General features: G+C 38.1%; 1 pseudogene; it reads left to right on the top strand.

The window, feature by feature from the left end:
- The first annotated feature begins 2,641 nt into the window (after window positions 1-2,641).
- LOC102501750 (tubulin-specific chaperone A pseudogene) lies at window positions 2,642-2,953 on the top strand (annotated as a pseudogene).
- Window positions 2,954-10,499: the final 7,546 nt, after the last annotated feature.

Below are 10,499 nucleotides of genomic sequence, written 5' to 3'. Positions count from 1 at the left end.
CATGCACCCTATAGCGAAAAACTCTCCAAAAAAAAAAAAAAAAAGAAAAAGAAATAAAAGTATTTTAGTTTCAAAGTGCACTTGAGATGAATATTTTATAAAACAAGTGATGTGTGTGAGGAGCATGGATATGGGATTTAAACAGTCACAACTTCAAATCCCACACAGCTGTGCACTTTTGAAAACATTTTTAAATTTCTCTCAATGCCATCTACAGAATGGACTGATTGAGTTCCTGGAACAAAGCTCTGACTACAGTGCCTGATCTACAATAAGGAATCTATCAACGAGGACTTTGTAGAATAGTTCTGAATAGAGAGAGGCCCTGCCGTTCTTACTACGACAGGCTATAGAGGAGCTTTTTCTATGAAGAAAAACTAGTTCCTCTCTCACTCATGATTCCCTTTTTAAAGCTGGGTGGGTCAATAAATCAATACACATTTATCTTTTGACTTCCAACCAGCAGATAGTGTTAAACTGGCAGGAATGTTTCTCCCTTACCAGCCTAGTTGGCAAACTGATAAGTCTCTAAAACTGTTTCTATTTTCTCAGACATCTGCTTTTCCTATAATCATTATAATTATCTTTTCTGGGTAGATTTGAATGTGACCTTGGCTTTGGGAAAGCAGATTTCAAAATGTTTATAGAGAAAAAAAAGTATAATCCCATGGCAGAGAGATTCTTTAAAAAAAAAAAAAAAAGATATAATCTGATTTTAAAGTCACAAATAATTCCAATGAGAGCGAATTAAGGACAGACGGATTAGTCATTATAGCTACTAGATAAATCCCAAAAAAAGTTTTTAGAAGATATGCCAAGCACAAACTGATCCCATACATGAAAAACGATAAATTTGAAAGGGTAGAAGTGGAATCTCGTTAGAGAAAAGTCCAAAAAGGTTCGAAAGGTTCTTCACAAAGTCATAAGATGTTTAAGAGCATTGACTAGACGCCAGCGTCAATCTCAGATGTGAAACAGGGAAGGCAGATGCTCTGTATGTGGGCTTTATTTCTGGCACCTTCCGCAAAGACTACTTACTAAATAAGTAGAATGGTAGGTACAGAGGGGAGCTGAAAACGCCGGAGGGGAGAATTTAGTAGCAGCTATTTAGTTTTAAGTCAGTTTCCCAGACCCCTAATAATAATGCTTGTAAGTCATAACGTCAAATTTGGTATGGTATCTGTGAGGCATTGTTTTAGGGCTTTACACGTTTCAATCCTCTTTACAACCCGTGAAGCAGGTTTTTCTCATTATTCGCCCCAGAAATTATTGTACACGGAAGTTACCAACTAACTTACCCAAGTTATGAGTTAGAATGTGTTCAACTGTTAGGCTGAGTTCAATTCTAGAAGAAGAAATTCTACAAGCAGAAAATGAGATTTCCCACATTTTATTTACTTTCAAATGGGATAAAAGAAACAACTTTTCGGGAACCAGCAGTTAGCGTAATGGCTATGTCACTGGACTCCCACGTAGTCGACCACGGTTCGTGTCCCGGACCCGGTGGCTTAAAACTCACGCCGGGCGTGTGTGCGTGCGTGCCCAAGATCCCGAGAGGAGAATGGAGGAGAAGGGATTGCGGCGTGACCATCCCCCCTGGGGGGTGATTTCTCGCTTTCTGTCTCTATGTCTCTCTCTGTCTGTCTGGCGAGCGCACGCGCCCTACAGTGAAAATCTCTCTCAAAAAAAAAAAAAGAAGAAACAACTTTTCCAAAGATTTCCACAGTAGCCATTTCAGAATTGAGACTTTGCACTTGGTCAGGAAGATAAGATCACCCTGATTGGCTTATGGCAGATACAATTTTCCTTAGGGCAGGAGAGGATCTGAGTACTCTGATAAGAATCTGCCTTCACAAAGAAGGTGGATAAAATAATCAAAGAAAATCATTTAAAAGACACAATAATTATAACAAAAATATAATTCAGACCGTCTATAGTGTATTATCTATATTATCCAATAAGCAATTATAAATACTATCTATATGCAAAGAAACAGAAAACAGTAATTGGTAATCAGAAGATAAAATGATCAACAAAAATAGACTCACAGATGATCCAATTAGCAGCATGATGATTGCCATTTTATCAAAAAATGAAAACAAGTAAGTCAGAAAGAGCTGTATGACCTTGAGCAGATTTCTTAATCTCCGTAACCTTCAGTTTTCTCAAATAGAATTGAGAATTATAAATGGTACCCGTCATAAGGGTACTGAAAATAAAACGTATACAAAAGGTTAGCAGTTCCTGATGAACGGTTAACCAACAACCTGGTGAGGCTAACAAAACTGTTCAAGTGATGAACCCAGATTGATAGACTTTTAAGGTTCCAGTAACAAACAGTAGTAAAATCCAAGGAAATGGTTTTAAAGATGACATTTCTTAAGCTGTATGCTGGCAGACTACTGACTAGTGAATAGGAATGGTTGAAACAACTGGAGAAATTGCCATTGAAAACTGCAGAATGAGAAACACTTGAGAGGCTATTGCACAAGAAGGATCAGACTTGCTCTGTGCTAATCCAAAGGCAGGGCTGTACTCGTGTTAAAAACTGTGGGTGGCCATGCCCACACAACCACCTCCTCAGCACCTTTGATCTCCAGGGTTACTCTAGAGTCAGTTCCTTCCAGGGGCTTGAGGGACCATGGCCCACCCTCGCCTGAGGCAGATTAAGACCAGTGTGTTGATGCGATTGTTCAAAGAAAAAGCAATGTATGAAAAAGAAGCAAAGCAAGAAGAAAAGATTGAAAAAAAATGAAAGCTGTAGATGTTGAAAATCATGCCATTAAAAAGTAGGCAGAGATCCTACATGAGTCCCAGATGATAATCCCAAATTGCTGGCACAGGTTGGAAGTTGTATATATGGATCTTCAGCAGATATTAGAAAATGAAAAAAGATTTGGAAGAAGGTGAAGAAGCACGTTTAGTATTGCCTTCAGTGAAGTTAGAAATCTGAAACTTTTCTGTACAGGGTGATGTTTGCATTAAATCCTGGGGTCCATTCTGTGATTCATTATTTTTGACCACTGCTCTGTTTTCAAGTCATATGAGATTGGGATTCTTTTTATGCCATTCATATATCTTCATTTGCATATTCAACGTGTCAAATAAATGAGTTCATCTAATAAAAAAAGTCTGATAGGAAGGCAGATTCATCTCACTATTATGAAGGACTTTGAAACAGAGCAATCCACTGATAAAGTAATTTGATTTAAGAAGTAATAATTGTGCTGTCACCAGGAGATTTTAAGACAATGTTGACTTATTTCTGCTGTAGGTAGAGGAAATTCTGACACTGGATAGGAAGTTCAAAAAGTTGACCTTTATGTCCTTTCCACCATTAAGATTTAAATTTGTGAAAATTCCTTATATGGGTGATTTTTTGGTTGTTGTTATACTCGATTGCCTTTTTTCCATGTGGATTAAATGGACATAAATTCCTCATTATTTAAGAGGTGAGTCAAAAGGAAATAGCATGGACAACAGGACAGCATCCCCAACAGTTCATCATGTATCTTAAAAACACAAGTCAGAGCAGGAGACAACTTCAAAGGGGTCCATGCCATTGCCAGAACTGCTCCCAAGAAGCCAGCTGCTCCTGGAAAAATACATTACATTTCCCTGCTTGGCATCTGAGCCTTGTGATTGCCGTCCAGGGAAATGAAGAAGAATGGGTTTATAGGCCACCATAAATAACTAAGGGACTGAAAATCTGAAAATGAGCCAGTGTCTTCACTATGATTCAAAACCCAAATACAAATGAGCTACTATTCCAATTCAAAGGTTAGAGAACTTTAACTACCAACGTTTAGAAAACCTAATGAAAGTAATTCAAAACTCTATCATTCAATCAAGGGCTATGTGAAATCTTCATACTCAATCTTCAGTGGATGTGTACGTCTTTTTAAAATATAAGAAAGAAGAAACGGAGAATTTTTGCCTGGGATCTCCAGAGAATGTCACCCAGCAAGGGCGATGATACATATGCTATAGCTTTATTTATATAATCTGATCCTAGACTTTCATTCCTCCAAGGACAATGCAACATATGCATGGAACTCATTTGGAAACCTTAACTTTTGGTCAAAAGAATACCCATGACTCAGTCTCTAGAGTGCTTCCAAGATTTTGGCATTCTAAAAATGCATCTTGTTCTCTGTGTGGAATTTCTGCCTTACTATATTCATTCATTAAATGTGTGTGTGTGTGTGTGTGTGTGTGTGTGTGTGTGTGTGTGTGTGTGTCTGTGTCTACTATATTCCAGATTCCAGGTAGTGTTATAAGGGCTTGGTATTCAGAAAAAAATAAGACCTGATCCCTGGCTTTTATAGAAGCAAAAAAGAAAACTTATCTAAAGTTTTCCTTTTTTTTTAAGCTCTATGAATAAAATTTTTAAATAAATGATACTTATCCATAGTACAGAATTTGTTAAAGTTAACACAAAGGCCAATTATGTTTTAAAAATCATTTACACAGGGGCCAGCAGGTACCATAGTGGTTAAGGCATTGGACTTCTGCATGGCTGGCTGAGTGATTCAAGTCCCAGACTTGGTGGCTTGAAAATCATGCTGGGTGCATGTGTGCATGCCCAAAACCAGGAGAAAAATGGAGGGGAAGGGATTGAGGCATGGCCATCCCCCCTGGGGATGATTTCTTACTTTCTTTTGTCTCTCTCTGGCAAGTGTACGTGCCCTGTAGCAAAAACCTTTAAAAATAAATCATTTACACAGCAGGATATTTGCTTAAATCTTCTCTTTGCTGAGCAAGCCTCTAAGGATCCCTTCTACCTGCCCTTCTCTGTTCATGCTGTTATTAGACTGTCTAATACATCTCCTGAATGCTACATCAAGAGAAAAAAGGCTTACCCTCCTCCTTTGTTTTATGTAAATAACAGACTGCCCAGTCAAGCACCTGATATCCCTTTATAATCCAGATAAGAGAATTTAAAAGTTTAAATTCTTGGTACCAGCAGTTGGCATAATGGCTATGTTGCGGGACTCCCATGTAGTTGACCACAGTTCGAATCCCAGACCCAGTGGTTTAAACTCATGCCAGGCACGTGTGTGTGTGCATGCCCAAGATCCCGAGAGGAGAATGGAGGAGAAGGGATTGCGGTGTGGCCAGCCCCCTGGGGAGTGATTTCTCGCTTTCTGTTTCTCTGTCTCTCTCTCTGTCTTTCTGGCAAGCGCGCATGCCCTATAGCAAAAATATCTCCACAAAAAAAGTTTTTAAATTCTTAAACCTTCTCCAAATTGTCTTTATTTTAATCCATCAATACTTGAAGAAAATTATTTATTTTTTAGTTTTTGCTATAGAACATGTGCACTCACCACAAGACAAAAAGAGAGACAGTGAGAATTCACTCCCCTGATGGCCACAGTGCAATCTCTTCTCCTCCTGTCTCCTCTCTAGATTTTGAGCACACATGGACACGTGCCCAGTGTGCTTTTCAAGCTACTGAGTCCAGGACTTGAATCGCACAGCTGACTATATGAGGATTCAGCACCTTTACATCCATGCCACTTGCTGACCCAAAGAAAATTATTATTTAATGCAAAAGACATGTAGACAGGCCAAGAAGTATTAAGTAGTGAAACATTCTATTTTCTTTCTTCTTTTCTCTTTCTTTTTTTTTTCTTTCCTTCTTTTTCTCTCTCTTATTTTTTTAAAGAATTATTTTATTTAACTTTATTATTTTTATCATTGTTATTTTCCAGTTTGATCAGAAAGAGACAGAAAGAGAGAGAGGAAGTGAGAAAGCAAGTCACCAGGTCTGAGACTTGAACCATGGTCGGCCATGTGGGAGTCCAGTGCCCTCAACCACCATGCCACCTGCCAGCCCCTCTCTTATTTTCTTCATTCTTTCTTTTTTTTATTTCTTGTTCCTTTGCTTTTTGGAAAGGTTTTTGCCTTGGGGTGTGTACACTCACCAAAGAGAGAGAGAGAGAGATAGTGAGAAGGAAATTGAGAAGTCATTTCCCCAGGGTAGATTGCCATACCACAATCCATTCTCCTCATTCTCCTCATGGGATCTTGGGCATACATGCACTTGCACCCGGTGTGAGTTTCAAGCCACCTAGCCTGGGACTCAATCCGTGGTTGGCCATGTGGGAATCCAGTGAGACATAACCGCTATGTCATGTGCTGGCCTCTTCATTTTCTTTAAAATAGTTTTTAAATATGGCCTGTCACAAATTCCCCTATAAGGCATTTTTAAATGGTAAATATTATCAGATTTTACTCTCAGTAATTCTGAACCAGTCATTTTGACGAAAGCCTCTAGGGATCCCAATTTTATCTCCATTCCTGTATCTACATAATTCTCATGTTTGGCCACTCAAGCTTAGGGATCATTTCTTAAGGCAGAAGATTTTAACTCTGGATACACTTTAGAAGCACATGAGGCAGGAATACATGTTATGATGTGTAGGTTGCATACAGACCCCTTTGTTCATTTATGGAATGTAGCTGTACTCATGCTACGATGAGAGAATTGAGGAACTATGACAGATATCTTCTGGCACACAGACCAGTGATACTTACTCTCTAGCCCTTTCCAGAACAACTTTGTCAACCACTGATCTAGAAACCATTGTAGTAAATCAAAACTAAGGTAAATAGCTTCATAACACTATGAACCTTTTCATTTACCAAATCATATACTCCATAATTCACAATTTATGCTGTAGTGTAGTTTCACTGTTTGGTTTATGGGAAGAAACACTACCTACCCCCTTCTGCTTTCTAAAAATGTAACCAGTGGAGGAATTGAGAAATCTGAGGATTTATGAAGTTAAAAAAATATATGAGAGTGCTATTGCGAAGCATAGTAACTATGATTAAATAGTAAGAGTGGAATCATAAGTTTCTTACTATTCAAAAAAGGAACTAAGAATGAAGTGTTGGATTTTCTTCTTAGCTTGATCAAATTTTTCTAGGACATATACAAATACATATCAAAATATCACATTGTATCCCATAAATATACACAATTATTGTCAATTTAAAAAATAATTAAAGTAAATAATTAATTTAAAAATTGGACTGGCCTGTTAGTAATAAGTATTTGGAATAATCTTTTTCCTGCCTGTTATATCACTGTTATCTGAAGCTGTTTTATCTATTTATTTTTGGAAATGTATTGAGTATTTTCCATTCATAGGTTGAATTTTATTTTAAGAAACATAATTTTGGGGTAGATGTAAAAATTTTTTAGACCTTTCCCACAACCATGAAAGAAAAGTGATTCCCAGTAGCAAAACAACCAAAGTCCTTGCCTATTGATGAAATATAAGCTAATGGATGTTTACGGGGAGCAAATGCCACCTGGTGTAGAAAATTTAATTAGCTACAAAGGAACGTGAAGTCAAAACTCCTGTATCTGTTTAGTTTTCTTTCTTTCTTTCCTTTCTTTTAGAGATTTTTGCTATAGGGTGCACGCACATGCACTCGCTGTTGAGACAGAGAGAGTCAGAGAGCCAGAAAGCGAGATATCACCCTCCATGGGGAATGGTCACACCACAGTCTCTTCTCCTCCATTCTCTTCTTGGGATTTTGGGCATGCACACACATGCTCCTAGCATGAGTTTTAGGCTGCCAGGTCTGGGACTTGAACCGCGGTTGACTACCTGAAGTCCATTACATCATCTGCTGGTTCCAACTCCTGCATCGGTTTCTATTGCCGCTGCCACAGTTATTACAAAATTAGTGGCTTAAAGCAACATGACAAGTATTGCCTTATAAATTGGTAGGTGGCAGTCTGACCTGAGTCTTACTACACCAAAATGTAGGTGTTGGCAGGGCCTCACTTTCTTCTGGAGGCCACCTATTCCTTGCCTTTTCCAGCTTCTAGAATTTCCTGGGTCTTTGACTCAGGGGTCTTTTCCTCTATCTTTCAAAACAACTGTTTCAGTTGACCTCATGTGGTCTCCCTCTTCTACTTGTAGGAACCCTTGTGATTACTACCCAGAGCATCCAAGGTAATCTCTCTATTTTAAGAGCAGCTAATCAGTTTTCTTCATTCCAGGACAACCTTCAATTCCCTTTGCTATGAAATGCAACATATGCTACATTATCCACGGGCTTCAGAGATGAGGATGTAGGCATCTTTGGCATCCAACATTTTGTCTATCACAACTTCAGTTGGAGTATTCAGGAGGAGGAGGCTGTGAGGGAAAATATCTGCTTAAAGACTGTTCTCCCTTTTTTAAAGGAATTCCTCTTTTTCTGAATCCAGGCGCAAGCACAGGCCAATACCCACTTTGGATGTTAAGATTTGGTGGAGCATGTCAGTTGTCTAGAGAGGGTTAAACACAATGCATGGTGGCAATGGCAAGATTGGCAGTGAGAATTTTGGGGGCTGTGGCAAAGGTAGAAGCACCGGGAAGAGAGATGCGGTGGCTGAACATTTGATGGTGGCAGTACCAAATTCGTGGTCCAACAAAAGTCACCTAATAACAACACTCATTGGTTGGCTTTGGTTAGGCTTATCTTAACCCTTCTGGAAATTTTCTTGACTACATTGATTATTAACCATTTTTGGCACCTGGTTCTCTAGATGCTGAGTTACCTGTACCCCTATATGCCATTTCTTTTCTTCTTAAATAAACTAGAATCAGGTTCAGCTGCTTATAACCAAGAGCCTTCACTGATAGAGATTTTTTTGGGTAAGATACTTCAGGAAATGTTTGTTTTTCATGGTTTAGTATTTGTAGTACAGTCTGATTTGTAAATTAGGAAATTCTGGAAACAAAGAACAAGTTGTCAGAATAACAGTACACTTAATTGGCCAAATAGAAGCTAAAAGAACTGATTATCTGGTAGGAACATCTTTTATGAGGATGAAAGTCAAGTCTAACATATGGATTTTAAGACAATGATAGAAGCATGCCCATGCTGATCAGATTAAAACAACAATCAATAAAATAAAAATATTATTATTAGGGAAGCAAGAGGGAAAAAAGCCTCAATAGTCTTGGAATGGAGGATCTATCAATTTAACTGACAAATCTGATTTTAGTTATTATTCCATCATGACTCTCGTCTGAGGTTGAAATAGCTACGCGAATACCAACGCTATAGCAGAAGATCGACACAGCATGGGGTGTACCAACAAGATCTTGACAATGACCAGGGACCTACGAAGCTCTTATTTCATGAGCAGGTGTTTCTGTCACCCTTGCCAAAGCAGTGTATTTTATTTTTTATTTATTTTCCTAATCCGTGGGATTTTTCTGCCCTTTTTGGCATGGGTTTCTCCGGTTATGTTTTCAGGATACCCTGAAGGACATGAACAATCGCATTATAACAGAAGAACACAATCCTCATTCAAGTTCCCATTAGGTTAAATGCTCCTCAATTATGTTTCTTGTCCCCCTGTTGTTTGTTGTTATTGCCCTTCCTGTATTTGTTCCCAGACACCTTCAAAACATGAGTCAAGATCACTTTTTAGGTGCTGGGAAGGTAGGTAAAAGAAAGGAGAGTCGGTAAGAGGGCACAGAGAACTTTGCCTTGTTTCCTGTGCTACATTTATTAAACTTAAACATTTTATCCCATGGCTTGTGCTCTGTATCTGTTGCATCCATTTCTCAGTGTATGCATTTAATTGATTAATGCATATGTATAGTTTCCTGGCACACCGGAAATACTATTTTTATTATGATAACTCATTTTTTATAGTAAAGGACTACTTTTTATGTCACCTCAGTGTCCTTACTTTTATGCTTTGGACTATTCCTTAAAAGTAGATCTGGGGGCCAGCAGGTGGTGTGATGGTTAAGTTACTGGACTCCCACATGGCAGACTATGATTTGAGTCCAGGACCTGGCAGCTTGCTTTTTCCCTTTCTTTTTCTTTCTCTCTGGTCAAATTAAAAAAAAAAAAAATAATAATAATAATAATAAATAAAATGTAATGAATAATTCTAAAAAAGGGAGTAGATCTGTTATATTATAATTAGGAAAATATCCATAAGACTATTTAATGTGGATGTGTTTCTCTCTCTCTCTTTCCATAGTGGTGCATATGTGTGTGTGTGTGTACACACACAGATTGTTCATAATATATTACACAAACATAGTAAAAGTCCTGATGATAAGCATTTTTGTAAGGCAGGATGTTTAATCTCGGTCTTTATCATCATCTTGACCAGGAGCTGCAAAGTTTTCTTGTAAAAGCCAGATAGTAAATATTTTCATTTTTGTGGACCATCTGTTCTTTGTTTTGCATTTACTCCACCCTGATACTGCTGAATGAAAGAAGCAATAGATGATCTATAAGTGAATGGGTGTATTCATGTTATAATAATGTTTTTTAAATACAAAAACAGGTGCTTGGACAAATACGGATCAGTTTCTAGTTTGTCAACTGCCAAACCTTGCTCTTATACTGAGGTATGGTATGACTCTCCAGGCATATAGGTAGCAATATCTGGAGGTTTTCTTTTAAACTGCAGCTGTATGAAAAAACAAAAATTGGAAAAGACATGTCAAATATCAGATTCT

The sequence above is a fragment of the Tupaia chinensis genome, unplaced genomic scaffold (assembly GCF_000334495.1).
Source record: "Tupaia chinensis unplaced genomic scaffold, TupChi_1.0 Scaffold000618_1, whole genome shotgun sequence".
In the NCBI taxonomy this organism is placed as follows: Eukaryota; Metazoa; Chordata; class Mammalia; order Scandentia; family Tupaiidae; genus Tupaia; species Tupaia belangeri.
The sequence above is the reverse complement of the archived record's forward strand: the minus strand, read 5'-3'. Positions and strand labels throughout refer to the sequence as shown.